The sequence below is a fragment of the Pithys albifrons genome, chromosome 11 (genome assembly GCF_047495875.1).
Source record: "Pithys albifrons albifrons isolate INPA30051 chromosome 11, PitAlb_v1, whole genome shotgun sequence".
Classification (NCBI taxonomy): Eukaryota; Metazoa; Chordata; class Aves; order Passeriformes; family Thamnophilidae; genus Pithys; species Pithys albifrons.
The window spans coordinates 5,002,862-5,018,206 of record NC_092468.1 but is presented as its reverse complement, the minus strand read 5'-3'; positions in this window follow the sequence as shown (position 1 = coordinate 5,018,206).

Sequence of the window (15,345 nt, the reverse complement as noted above, 5' to 3'; positions counted from 1 at the left end):
AGCATTTCCACTTGAAAGTCAAGGAGTACTCAGGATGCTAAGCAGGTCCCTGAATAGTAACTTTACTCTTATATTGAGTACTTAAAGGGATTCAGTCATAAGAATCTGTCATTCAATTACAAGGACTTTTTAAAGCAACAATTTGCTTAATGTTAGCATAATTGTATCCATGTATTAATGCTCTTAAGTAGAAAATTGCAGAAGGGGAAGGAAGAAGGACAATTTTTCCATGATGGAACATGAATGCACTGAAAGCTGGCACAGTCTGAAATGCAACAGTAATCACTCAAATGCAAGGAAGTACTAAGTCACACATTCCTATCACGGGACCTTTAGGATGAGCTGAGAACCCTCATTGTCTTGAACAGTGAGAAGATAGTGACAGACATGATAATAAAAATGAAAGGTTGATAATACATTAAGAAGGAGCACCTTTATCACAGAATATTTGCACTGGAAGGGACCCACAAGGATCCTCCAGTCCAGCTCTTAAGTGAATGGCCATCTGGGGATCAAACCCACAACCTTGGCATTATTAGCACCATGCTCTACCTAACTTTCTTATACATATGGAATAAAGAAAGGCACAGTGGTGGGCTAGGGTAGGGTTTAGGGGAGCCAGCAGCATCTGTGAGGGCACGTGTTTTTCAGAGATCCCTGGGGATCTGCCAGCAAACTTCAAGGACCTGCTCTGGTTTGGGCACAAGGGCTGTGTGGTGTGGTTCGGGGTGGAGCAGGCTTGGAGACCCTGAGGTAAAAAGGCATGAGGCCCTTGGGCAGAGCCCCACCAGTGTGTGTGCAAACCTGCCCTCTCTCCTGGCATGTATAGCAAAGATTCAAGGCTATCTTAAACAGCAAACAAAATATGTATTTATTGCCTCTCCTCCTCACTAAATCCCAGGGTGCTTGTAATGAGCTTGGAGCAAGGATGAATTCTCGAGCAGGTGGCCAGAGGTCTCCAGGAGAAGCGTAATGCTCACCCAGGGTGTTTACGTCCTGCTATGAACTAGAATAGTCTCCTTTGTGCCAAACCACAAAGTGCTGGTTGAAACCTGAGCTGAACTTCCTTGATGATCAGAGGCCTGGTTATGTTTCAGCACAGCCAGTTTTCATTTTCACACCTCTCTCCAAACTTGCTGGGACAAGAACCAAATGTACAAGAATACAGTGAACTCCTATTCTTGGGACCTTGCTGACCCAGTCCCAAGCAGCATGTGTCAGAGTATGCTAAAAAAAGGTTGCTTTCTCTCCAAAGATTTCCTGATTTGGCTTTTTTTGAGGCTTATGTGATCTGTGTTGTTCACATATACTACATTTTCGGCCATCTGCATTTAGCTAACCCATAGTTAGCTTACAGAGGCTTTCATTTAAGAAAGCCTCATATTTTCATGTGACCCAGTTTCTTTCCTTAATTTCAGGCAAATGCTGCTTCAGCACCCACAAAGGCTGCACATTCCCCAGAACAGTGTGTGGAGATCTGCCTGTCACAGCTTTCCACCCGCTGACAGTGGAGACACATCTGTTGCTTACCAGATTCATCCCAAAGCTCCTCAGTGGGCTTTGCACAGTGGGTTTTTGAGCTGAGGTCTGTAGCTTTTATGTGCTGGTTTAACGACAAACCAGCAGGAGAAATGGACCCACCACAAGAGAGATTAGAAGTCAGAGTACAGTTTAATGAAAGATGTTACCATAAATACACTGACACAAAGAGAAATTGCTTTAAACTCACAAAACCCAGCAGTACAACCCAGTGCCCTGGGGCACAAACCCAAAGGGGTTTGTTCACCCCTGTGCTGAGACCCACATGGTTGCCCCCAAGTCCAAAGCAAAAAAAAAGAAGTGAGAAACCTGTTGGTGCAGGTGATGGCTGTAGTCTGGTCAAGAGTGGTGGTCTCCTCCTGTCGAGGTCCTGCTGCTCCTCTGGATCCAACAAACCCTTCCCAAGGTCTTACCCACCACTTATATACCCCCAGGGAGCACCCAGTCCCTCCCCCAGGGCGGGGACTCACACAATGAGTGATTAACTCTGGGAGCCAGGGGGTATTGTTGAACCATTGATGGTCCATTAACAGCCACACCCCCCTAGGCTGGGTGTGAAGGTGATAATGACTCCCTGGGCAGCTGCTGCTAATGTCCATTGTTCTTGGGGAATGAATAGAGGGGGTAGAATACACAGCTTTGATCACCCCCACACAGTGATAGCTGGTCCCACCTGCTGAACTTGGATACTTTACTACTATTGGCAGGCACACTAGTTAACCAGCAGTAACTTGGGTGCTTGACATGTCACACCTTCAGTTCCACTGCAGACAGATGTCTGCTGTTTCTCTCCCAGTGGAGGTTTTAACAGATGGCCATCCAGCAATGACTAACTCATGCAAGAAACAGCTCTAAATACTGCTGTGCATTTGTGAATAAGTATAAAGTGCTACAAAGCTCAGAGCAGTATGCTGTGAAATAGTCCAGCCAGATGGAAACAGTCCATCGAATACCACAAGAAGGAGTTGCTTACAGTGCTTACAGTGCATGTCTTCGCTGTGCAGATTAGGGAGGCTGTTCTGCCTTCTCAGATGCTGAATAAATCTAAGCACTACTGCAGGATATTGCCAGCAGGTTCAAAATAATCAGAAGTATCACATGTCCTTGACTATTTTAGGGGTTTGCTCAGACTGTTGAGGAATCTGCTCAGGGCTCCCCTGTAGCTCCTTTTAGGATTTCTGGTAGTCAAAATGCTATTTGTAGGGCTAAAGGCACTGGAGTTTTGAGTAAAAAACCTCAACAAGTCAAAATTGTGATCTCTTAGCAAAAGGCAGTGAGAAAGGCAGGGAAGACAGCAGCTTTCCAGTAGGTTAACTCCATCCTGTTTCTTTAAGGTTCCAATAATGAAAGGGGACTAGGCTGGAGGATGACAGCTCCTGGAATCTCAAGATAGTCAGGAGATAGAACTCCCTGGCTGCAGAAATACGGGAAAGAGTATGGAGGACCAGTGATACTCATGATAAAATTTGTATCTCTAAACAACTTTATCTGTCTTAATGCCTCCCAATCCATAATCAAGCAACTTCTGAGGGGCCAGTGCTCTCATTTTAAACAGATTTCTAACCATCACAGTCCTGGAGGAAATCCTGGGAGTAAACCTAGAATGCTCAGTAATACAGGTTCAAGAGACTCCTTCCTGGCAGTGGGAGAGGAAGAGTTGCCCTCCCAGTTCTGAAGTTTGACTTGTGGTCACCGGGTACTTGAGGCTGGTCACTGATTGTGAGCAGGAAAGGCCAGTGCTCTGGTGGTTAATAAAGAAGTGAAGTCCTTCTAAGGAAAAGACAGGTTCACATTCTGTTTCAGGTCCTGGGCTCTCTCATCCTGAAGGGATTTATTCCAGTCTGTCCCCTGTATCTAGACCATAACAATGAAAGCAACAGAATCTTCCAGGTTGGGGAAAAAAAAAGGAAACAAGTAGAAAAATCCCCATTATGCTAATGATAGAATAACTTGCAGTGAGAAGTGGCATGATTTAGAGTTATCTTTTGCAAATATTCTAGGCACCATTTATATTAGTTACAGCTTAAAGGTGTCTGATTGCTACTGTTGTTCTCAGAGCTAAGTCTGATAAAAGGAGTAACCAGTCATGATAGGACTCTGTTTGAAGATTTTATTTGTATAGATTCTAAGCAGTTTATAGGAGTTTAAAATGCTGCTTATTGCCATTTCAGTGGGCCATTTGACTGAGCATTAGTATAGCTTATGACCATCAACTGCTCACCTAAAAGTGCTTATATCAGCTACATACCTATGGTAAGCAGTGTAAATATATATTGAGTATGTACATATAAACTCAAATCATACTCTATATGCAACGAGATATTTTACTATAAACCATTCTAAGCTGGAACTTTACTATGATACACAGACTATGAAAACCTCCTGGGGGAACATCAGGGTTGAGCAGTCAAATGGGTAAAGTGAAGGTTAAGTGCATTCCCAGGGCTCCAAGACTTAATTAAGTAAAATTGCTGGAGCCTTTGAAAGTGGGATTTGTAATGTCAATGCTGTGTTCTCTTCCCCACTTCAAAAACATGTAATTGTAGAATTTGGCAAGAACAGCATAAGGTTTAAACAACTCAATTCACTCATTGTGTGCTGCCAGTTCATCTCATCACCCAACTTAAGTCATCTCAGTATTGTTACCAATTTGTCCTTCCTCACTGGAGCAGCTTCTCAGCTGCATTATGTCATGCTCCCTTGTGTCTCCAAAATCTGTTCCCTTACATTTCAATCCATTAGCTTTTAGCAGCTTGCCCTTCAGAAATCCCATTCTTCTGAAATCTCTTGGCATCCTCTCTCCAACCTCGAGTTGTTAAGATGGAATTGTGACAATTTCTGTCAACTCTCTTAAAAACCTCAGACTGTAGCTATTGAATGCTAGAGTAATACTGAGGGTATTAACAGGTCAGTCCTAAGATTGCCCAAGGATGGCAACAAAATCACTGGATTGAACAATTTGAAAGTTACTTTCTGAGGTTTATTTTCAGAAAGCTTTCTTACAATATGCTTAGAAACACATGGGACAATGAGGTGAAGGTGAGGATAACAGAAATAAAAACTGTGGGGTACTTTGGGTTTCTTCTTGGGTTGGGTAGGAGGTTTTTTTTTTTTTTTTGGGAAACAGAGGGTTGATTGTTTTAAAATCTTGGGATGGGGGAACATGGTCATATGTAGAGCTCTAATAAGCACTTTTTTTTCCAGGCTGGGCAGAACTGAACAGGGAACTGGGTATGGGTTGCCAGGAGCTTACACACAGTCCTCTGGAGCATAACATCATGCTTCTGCTATGAATAATTTTTAATTTAAAATAGCAAAACAAAAACCCTGAACCAAATATTTTATACTACACTTTGTGCTAAAGAAGTTGGAGGAGCTGCTCAGTAATCATATCTGGCAAGAAAAGCTGTTTCCAAGCATGAATCAAGTCCAACACAAAACAAAAATTGGACTTGTGACTATGGGCTGTGGAGGGAAAATTACCTATCACAGCAGGGTGCTAAAATAAATTATTCATAATTGCAGTCATTTCTCAAGTTATAACAAAAAGTTACCATTTGGGAAATTTGTTTTATCTTAAGACTTTGAAGCCATTTCAGATACTGAAATTTATGTAGACAAGCAAACCCAGTATCTGGGCACCACATGCAGACTGGTTTTTAATTCATCTTCTACAAATCATTCTGATTTTGTTTTATGTTGCTTGTTCCTGAAAAGCTATTGTAGGTAAAAGAGCTGTGTAAGAACTCCAGATCAAGGACTTTTAAGACTTTATCCAAGTCTATGTGACTTATTTTCTTACAATTGCTGGGCCCTGCTATCATGGCAACTTCTCAGAACAGAAACGCTGGGAATGTTGACTATATGAAGGTTATAAGTGGATCTTATTTTAACTATCATTTCATTTGCACTTACCAGGGCCAGAAAACAGCTTAGGCAGACTTGGCTCTGTTGGTTCATATGTCATTATTCATATAATAAATGGTAGGGATTAGAGAAGAAATACTAGGGTTGAAAATATCTCATGTAGCAACTCCTTAGTGGTCAGAATCAAAGAACTGGGAGGCAATGGGAAGATGAAAATCATGACTTTGCAGTGTGTGGCAATGTCATGTCCTTCTGGGAACAGACTGAGAGAAAGTAACTTAGAAATACATGCAGTTTTCACCTGCCTCCACCCCTGTAATTTTCTCAGCTGAGAGTGTTCTACGAGTTTCTAAGCTGGCTCAGTCATCTATTGCTTGACATTTCTTTGGTTTGACTTCTCCTTCCCTGTCATTTTCTATGTCAAGTGTTCTTTAACTGTGTTTAAAATTGGCAGCAACAGAGAGCAGGCTTTTGGCATGGCCACAACTGCTTTCCAAGATAGTAGTCTCCTCACCTCTGGGGCCAAGAGAGCAGGCCAGAGTTGTGAAACTTCCCTCCCCATGAACTCATTTGCTTTTCTGCTCAGGGTCAGGGGTTCTGGCTTGTCCCTGGGCAGAGAAGGTTGCCACACAAGGGCTGTGGGCCCTGCCTGCTGACGTTTGAAGGTCCAGGAGTGGTTCCCTGCTCAGCTGCAAGTGGGAAAACGCAGGGGCTGCTGCTGCGATGGCAGAGCAGGCACCGTGTGGGAATTGCCAGCACTTGTTGACTGCAGGGGACATGACTCGGAGGAGTGAGCACTGGGATGCTCTCCAGCTCCTCTGCAGTTGTTAGAGCCAGCTTGCCTTCAACATCTGCACTCAGGATTGCCTGCAGGAATAGAAATTATGTCCCACTTCATTCCAGCAAGCCATCTCAGGAAGGTTTGGTGCTCTAATTCGTTGTATTTTCTCTTTCTCAAGTTTGTATGAACTTGAAAAGAGAGGGAAATAGTGGCAGCTGTACCCAGCAAGAACCAGGTGAGCCAGACACCTTGCAAGATATATCAGGTGAAAGAAATATGTATGTTTTCTGCATTCATTTGCTGTTTCTTATGGACAGACTGCATATGGGTGTGTAGCAAGTTTGGTTTTACCTTTTGCATCCTGAAACACCCATTCTATCAATAACATGTATAACTCACAGGTAGCCCTGTGAAAATCATTAAGATTAGGTCAAGGTGGTAATTAATATGGTTAAAGATCACAAAATTGGATGGCAAGCACTTACCAACTGCCATGTCTGATTTCTTGGTAGTCCAAGATGATGGAATCTTTGTGTATTAGATCCTCTACATGCTGAAAGATACTGGAGCTCTTGATTAGTTCTTCAGCAAACCACAGTGATCTCTTCCTTTCCTTGAATATTCTCTCTGTGGTGGGGGAAATAATTTGAAGAAAGTGTAAATTTCTGCATGAAGTTAATCTTATTGATTAAAATTATGTCTTTCAGTTGTTGATGCTGTTGAATTCTCACAATTGATACAATTAAACCTAAATCTTTAGATCTCTTCTGTCACTAAGAGGTTCTTAAAAAGGTCCTTTAAATTGTTCCTAATGTACAAGCTTGAGCTGCCACAAGGCAGTGATGAGCTGCTTAATGTTGAGCTAAAAATTACTTAGTTAATCTCTTGCATATTTTCTTCATATTTTGGCCTATGGAAGGGCTGTTCATTATTTGAGAATGCCTTGGCTCCAGTCCATCTGCAAGACCTCATTTATTCTTTTGAAATTTGTAGCCTTCACAAGCTTGGCATCTGCAATATCACAGACAAAGAATTACTGTGGCTGGAAGTCTCTGGAATTAAAAAACCCTCCTCCGTAACAACACAGTTTTTTTTACAGAATTGGGATTTGTTCTGAGGAAACACAGTTGACAAAAAAAAAGTTTTCAAAGATAACAGATTTTTCATCTTCTATTTCCCCTTCCAAATGAACAAGGGAGTACTGATGCTGGGGATTTGCTCTTTAAATAAATGGAATCTTTCTCCCCTCTCTTGGCAACAACAGGAGGATTCTTGTGCTGTATGACAAGGCTTGCTGGTGCTATATTTGTCTTGTAGCTGTACACACATTTGCAAGAGGTGGTTCAATAAGAGAAAGGCAAAAAGCCAACACAGTTTAAGGAAAGTTTATTCTACCACGGTCTCAACTTTTTGGGTTGGCTTAAAGACAAGGCTGCATACTTCTGGAGGATTGGGGAATATGATTACTGATTGAAATTAAAGCTTTCCTGAGCTGTCTCTGGAAGGACTGGGGCTTTGTGGGGAAGGGAGGGGGCGTGGGGGTGTGGCACCACGGACGTTTGGAGAATGGGGTTAAATAGATGTTTGGGTGCATCAGCAGAAGAGGAAAAAGGAAGACAGGAGGGTGGGGAAGATGATATTAATAATGCTGGCAGTGGTGTTGTCCATGAAGAGCTGGATCTGGTACAAATGTACCTTACCTGTTCTCCTGAAAGATATATGAGAGTGAAATTCCCTCTGACAGCACACCTGACATGCTGGCTGTTGCTGAAACTTTGCAAGGTAAGAAATTTTAGTACAGATCTGTGGTATTTTTAATTAGCTTCTTATGTGCTTAAAATACAATCGATCAAAGTCTCTGCTGGAGCATTTGAGAATTTGTTACTATGTATCTTCCTGCTTTACTACTAAAAGGAGCATTGTAAATATTGACACTGAACCCAGAAACAGGTGATTCAACAAGGGAAAACTTGAAGGGGCTACTAATGGAGTACTGTACAAAGCAATACACTGGCAATGTCTAGCCAGTTTGCTGTGACATAGTTGCAAGGGATTTGAGGTTATTTTATGTTAATTACTAGGTGAAATTTCTTGTAGTGCTCCTCATGGTTTACATTCCTCTCTTGTGCTGGATGAGCACCAGAATGTATTTTAATCCTGAAAATGTGAACATTATGAAAGTAAAGCATTGGGTGGGGGTTTGGAATACTTTTGTCAAAAATAAGAGGTAATCAGTTTTGAAGGTTGTAGTGGGACTTATTTTAAATTTATTCTGGGCACATCTAATAAAAATACTTATGTATTACTAATGTGTTACTGGATAGGGAAGCACCAAGGCATTGGACCAGGTATAAATGCAATAGTTCACTCCATTTCACCTTGCACAAAGCTGCTTTAATGCTCAGATTGAAGTAAAGAAACCCAAAGCAGTAAGATTTAAGCTTTTAGATTTAAGCAGAAAATCACTGGGACATTTGAACTTTAAATGCTGGTTCATTTATGCACAGCAATGGTATATCAACAAATTTAGAATGTGTAATAGGTCTTTATTTGTGTCTCTATTACTGCATTCAGATCTTACTGTTTGCCACTTAGTTGATGGGCAGATCACTTTATAGAAGAAAACAAATGGCAAGGCAGCATTTGCTGGCTGCTTTTTCTTCTGAAGTGTCTAACAGAGGAAATCCATGACCATAATGGGGTGGAGACCACAGGAGTAAGGCCAGGTGGTGCCTCAGCAGCAACAAGCCCTCTGCTCTGTGGGCATTGTGGTTTTGGGGCAGCAACAATGTCTGGTGTCTTTTGCCAGAATAGCTATGCAAGACCAAAACACAAAAAATGTAAACTGAGCAGTACTAACAGCTGTATCTGTTGGATTTCTTGATAGCTTTTTTCCCATCTATATTCCATATTCACAGTGCCTTGGCTCTTGTCTGTGTGTAATGTTTATCCTGTGGTGCCAATTCCTGGCATTAGAGGGCAGATAGAGACCCTCTCATTTGACTTTTTCGTGTAATTTTTCTGCTTGCTTACTGCAGGGATCTTTGGAGAGGTTGACTGAAACGGGTAGGAATCCACACAGCAGCAAATAGCCCTAGGACAGGTGTCTGAGCAACCAGAGCTGTCACGTGAGGCAGAGACTTCCAGATGTTTTCGCAGAGTGCTGGTCCAGGTGGGGAAGGTGCTCCTTGTCTGGGTTCTAGTTGGTTTGATTGGTTTTCTTGTGGTTTGACTTATTTGCAGCCTAATTGTTGGGAATTGTAAGAGTGCTTTTTGTTGTTGTTGTTATTTGATACTTTATGTCATCTTGCTGTGTCTGTAACTCCTCCCTAGTAACTTTTGAACATTCTGCTCAATTTCAGCAAAATTTGAGTGAGGTAGAAATTACAGGGTTCACATCAGGGAGACAGAAATAGGTGGTCAGGGAGTGGAAACAGAGACTTCGCTAATGCTCCTCCTGAGGGAAAGGGTCCTGCATAAATCTATCTCTTAATTAATATCAGAAACATTGTAAAATGTTTTCATTTCCAAACTGGAGAACTGCAAAGCTGTAGGAAACAGGACTCTGTTGGTTCAGCTGCTTGCAGAAATACATGTGTTCCCAGTAAAGTGATTTTGCTTTGGCTGTTAATGGAACTCCTCTGAAGCTTATTGTTTGTCTTCAGTCCTCGGAGGAAAAGCCAAGATTTTTAAAAAGTGCAACTTGAGACGAGTAAAGAGGGATGTTTTCCAGGAAGCCCTAAACATTCCCTCCTCCCCTCCTCTTGGAACACTGACTTTTTTTTAAGCTGTCAGCCAGAAGTCTCAATCTTCTTTCACTTATTTGGTCAAAACTGCCAATATTTTATTTAGGGTCAGGCTGTGAGGGTGGACAGTCTGATTAGATACACTTTAATCCTAAAACAGCGTAAGATGTTCTATGGAGCTTAAATTTGTTCTGGGGAAATATTTCTGACTCTGTTTTCCTTTAATTTATGCTCCAGTTTTCTGGATTCCTTTGGGCCAGAAATATTGAAACAGCCTGTTTTATATTGGAATGGTACTTGAAGTGCTGGGTAGGAATAAGTGCTGTGGATAAACAAAGCAATGAGAATAGAAAAGAGTGGAGGGAAAATTGGAATGCACTGAACCTGTCAGAGAGCTTGGTTCAAACTGGTTTTGCATTCTGGGCAGAGATTCAGTTCTTTATGGGCAGTGTGAACCTGTCAGCATGTGCTGAGGACTTTGACTTCCTCCTTTCCTCACTCTGAAAAGCCAAGAACTGAAATTTTTCCAGTATCTTTAGTATTCATCAGACCATCCCCTGGATCCAGCTCTGAGCCACAACCAGTGTGTTCAGAGTGCGGGCTGTGAAAGACTGATGTGCAGAACAATTCTGAAACATTCTTTATAAAGCCTGGGGAACGATTGCTGGAAAAGCCAGACATGCCCCTTTTTTTACAGCCTCATTCTCTTAAAATTATCAACCTTCAGTTGCTTGGGGCAATGTGTGTTCAGCAGCTACTTTCAGTCAAAGTGTCCTCCTCAGTTATCAGAGTTCTTAAAAAGCACTCTCAATCAAAGCTATGTTGTTTTCTTCATGCTGTTCCTGCCATGAACCTGCAGAATTCAGCAGCACTGAAGCTCATGAATCATGGCAGAACTTTCTTGCTGAATGGTGACTTGATGATTAGCTTAAAAAAATATTGACTGAAATCCTGCATGACTAGCAGAGTTCACAGGGGGGGATTAAGAACCTGTAAATAATCACTTCTTGTGCACACTTTGCTGCTCTTCCTAGAAAGTTTCTCATTACTACAGAAGTCTAAGAAGGTGCTGTATTTTTTTTCTCCCCCCTGGTGTTTTCTGTTGGAAGAAAAGCAGAACTGGTGTTGGACAGAAATAAAGCCTCTCACTTGATGCTTCAGGTTTGGTGCTCTGAGTGAGATTATTTGCAAATTTGGATGAAAATTGGCAAATAAGGAAGAATTTGTGTTGTTATGAGCCTTCAAAAAGATGTTGGAGATCAGAAAAAAATTCTTTCCAGAGAGAGGAATCAGGCATTGAAATGGATGGTGGATTCCCCATCCCTGGAGGTTTTTAAACTGCAATTGGACATGGCACTGAGTGCCATGATCTGGTAAATGGACTGGAGTGGACCGAGGGTTGGACTTGATGATCTCAGAGGTCTTTTCCAATCCAATCAATTCTATGATTCTATGATTTTATGATTCTATGATGCTATGATCTGGAAAACTTGGCTAGTAAGTTGTGTTGCAAAGTTATTTACTCAAGTCTTATTAAAGATTAACAACACATCATGGTGGCATCATATGAGACAGAAATTAACAGTATAAAAGATACAGCTTTATTTATAGCTCCTTCTGTATTTTCTTTACCTTTTCCTGGTAATTGTGTTTGATATTATTCCCCAGAAAGCAGTATCAGTGCCCTGTATTAAATTACATGGGGGAGAATGTCATGGTCTTCATTATACTTTGTGTGCTCCTGCGAAGCTAAACTGAAAAGAATCGGGGGGGGGGGGGGGGGAACCCCCCTTGTATTTGGAAACATTTAGTGAATGTTTCTGTGCTGCCAAAGCAGCCAGATACCTTTCGTGCTCAGACACAGAGCTATGGGGTGGGGCAGGCAGAAGGGATTAATGCTGTTTCCATATGAATAAGTAGGGGGTTTTTGGTATTATTTGCTATAATCCTATTAGCCAAATGGTCAACCTTAGTAGAGTTTAGTAGCCTGTCTCTCCCTGTTGAGAGAGAGACCAGGCCCTTAAGGTGTGGTGGGAAGAGCGTGGGTGATAAACTAGAATGTGGGAGAAATATTAATGTCAGTGCTCAGGAGACAATAACTTTCATAATGTTGCCAGTTAAAGTTTTCAAATTGGAATTTTTTTCCCCTGAATTCCCAGCTCCTGGAGGCACATGACTGCATGAGGGTCTGATAAAAAAAAAAAACAAAACGGTCAGGTGCTATAGCTGCAGAGGAAAACTGAGATACCAGTTTGCAATGGGAAGCTCTCAAACAGTGTCTTACATCCTTGGAGTTTTCAATCATCTTGCAAGTGTTTTAGAGCTTGGATCAACTTGTAAAAGATGCCAGTTATAATATCTTTTGACTTTTTTCCTTTGCTTAGTCCAAATAAAAATTCTAAATGGCACAAATGTAGCAGTATTCATCCAAAAAGTGCAGCCTTTTATTTTACTTCCTACCTAAATAGCCAGTCAGGATGCCCAGCAGGGAGAGTGCAGGGGGACTGACATTGGCAACATGTGTTGGAAGCAGGGGAAGACCTCCTAGAAAAAAAAAAAAGAGAGAAAGACAGAAAGAAAAAAAAAAGAAAAAATTTATATTTAAGCTGCTGAAAGAAGGAAAAGGCTCCCAGAGCAAATCTGCACACAAGACATCCTGGGAACTGTAGTGGTCATAGATGGTGGAATGTAAAATCCTATGGGAAGACAGAGAAGTCTTGTGTTCACTCCTGTTGCTTTACGTTCCCAATAGGGCCTTGGATAAACTGCTTTATCTCTGCATCTGTCCTTCATCTTAAGGGAATCACAGAATCAATTGGGTTGGAAAAGACCTCCGAGATCATCAAGTACAACCCTTGGTCCAACTCCAGTCCCTTTACCAGATCATGGCACTCAGTGCCACGGCCAATCTCAGTTTAAAAACCTCCAGGGATGGGGAATCCACCCCCTCTCTGGGCAGCCCATTCCAATGCCTGAGCACTCTCTATGGAAAGAATCTTTTTCTGCTCTCCAACTTCAATTTCCCCTGGCAGAGCTTGAGCCCATCGTCCTATTGCCCCCTTGTCCTATTGCTGAGTGCCTGGGAGAAGAGACCAACCCCCACCTGGCCAGAACTTCCCTTCAGGTAGTTCTAGACAGTGCTGAGGTCACCTGTGAGCCTCCTCTTCTCCAGGCTAAACACCCCCAGCTCCCTCAGCCTCTCCCCTTGATTACTGCCACCAGGAAGTAACAGCTCTTTGAGAGAAAGGATGTGCTTGTGTGCCTTGCATAGCGAGTCTCCCGTTTGGGCAGCAGCCTGTACCTATCACTGCATTGCAGACAGGGAGCAGGCGGAAGAGGACAAGGCTGAAATATGAATTCCATCTACAATTTGTAAGTTAAAAAGCATCCAAAATTAATGGAACATTTGAGTTTTCAGATTTATTTTGATGCTGTGTAATAAAAGATGGTAGGACATTGCTAAGGGGATTTCACAACAGATTTTGGCTCTGAAGTGCCTTTTTTGGTGGTACTTCTGCCTTGAGCAGTTCCAACCCCAATTGCTTGTTTATTAATCTGATTCTTCCTCCCACGCACACACTTGTAGCAACACTTGCTGGGATACATCCTGAAACAAGTTAAGGAGTCTGAAAACAATCTCTCTCCCACTTGCCCCAGTTAATGTTCACTTCCATGAAGTGCCATGTTTCTGAGCACAGTCCCACAAGCAGTACAGAAACAGGAGTGCGTGTTGGTGTCCTAGTTCAGCAGGTGGGACCAGCTATCACTGTGTGGGGTGGTCAAAGCTGTGTATTCTACCCCCTCTATTCATTCCCCAAGGACAATGGACCATTAGCAGCAGCTGCCCAGGGAGTCATCAGCACCTTCACACCCAGCCTGAGGGGGTGTGGCTGCTAATGGGCCATCAATGGTTCAACAATACCCCCTGGCTCCAGAGTTAATCACTCATTGTGTGAGTCCCCGCCCAGGGGGAGGGACTGGGTGCTCCCTGGGGGTATATAAGTGGTGGGTAAGACCTTGGGAACTTCTCGTTGGATCCTGAGGAGCAGCAGGACCTCGACAGGAGATCACCGCTCTCACCCAGACTACAGCCCTCGCCTGCACCAACAGGTTTTTCATTTCCTTTTGCTCTGGGCTTGGGGGAGCTACAGGGGTCTCAGCACAAGGGCTAACAAACCCCCTTGGGTTTGTGCCCCAGGACACTGGGTTATACTGCTGGGGTTTTGTGAGTTGAAAGCAATTTCCCTTTTGTGTCAGTGTATTTATCAAATTTTAGCTCTGACTTATAATCTCTCTCGTGGTGAGTTCATTTCCCTTGCTGGTTTGCCTTTAAACCAGCACAGCTGGTCACCTGGAATTTTCTTACACTGCACTGCCACAGGAGCATGGACTGTCCTCTCCCACATTCTCATTAGCTGTCAGAAAGTCTTGCTGAGGAAACCAAACCTACCCAGACAAGGCCAGGACCTGAGTTGTAAAATACACAGCAACTATGAAAATATTCAGGGAATATGCTGTTACATTATCAGAGATAAATCATTGTTTTGGTAGATCAAAGGAGAAACCTCTGTGCCTTGGGATTATTTACATGTTGTGTTTGATCCTGCTGTCACTTCACTCTTTCCTTGAGCAGCACCAGGAATGGATTATCATCAGATGCAAAAAAAAAAAAAAAAAGATTAAAGACAAGAACTATTTTTACTTGCCAGTTCTTAGGTTAGGCACAAAACTCAAGGAGTGCCTGTGCAATGGCTTATAGAAAGAGAAGTGTGTGGAATCAAGAATGAATCCTTCAGAAATCTGATAACTTCATTTGTTTTCAAATATGTGATTCTTGATGATGTTTGGTTAAAATGGTTTGGAAGATGTTAGTAGTGGGTTTTTGTTTGTGTTTTATTTTCAGAACATCAGATTAAGGTTTGTGTAAGCTTTTTTTTTTAAATGGTTTTCTCCTGCCACTACAAAAGAGGTAATTCTTTACAAAAAACGAGGAGCTACATTAAAAAGGATCTGACAGAACAGGCTAAAAATGAGCATGGAGAAAAGCAGATGGTGTTGAAGGCTATTCTAGAACAGGTTTCAGTAAAGTTTGTTGTTCAGGGATAAACTGATTTTGCTTTAACTTAAACCCTATTTATTTAAACAGTTATAGCTTCAAGAGTTACATACAGTTGCAGATGGTTCACTGCCTCTTCTTCCCATCTTTATAAACCACTCTGGAGTTTATCCTAAAGTTACACAGACCTGCAGTGCCTGTTCTAAGACAGAGGTTTTAAGTCAGTGTGCTAAAAATGATGCTGACACTGGAGGGAAGGACCTCACTGAGAAGAACATGCATGTCTCTGGAGAAACATTGAGGCACTTGCTGCTGGGCAGAGTCAAAGCTGACATAACTTACTGTCAACAGCAAAA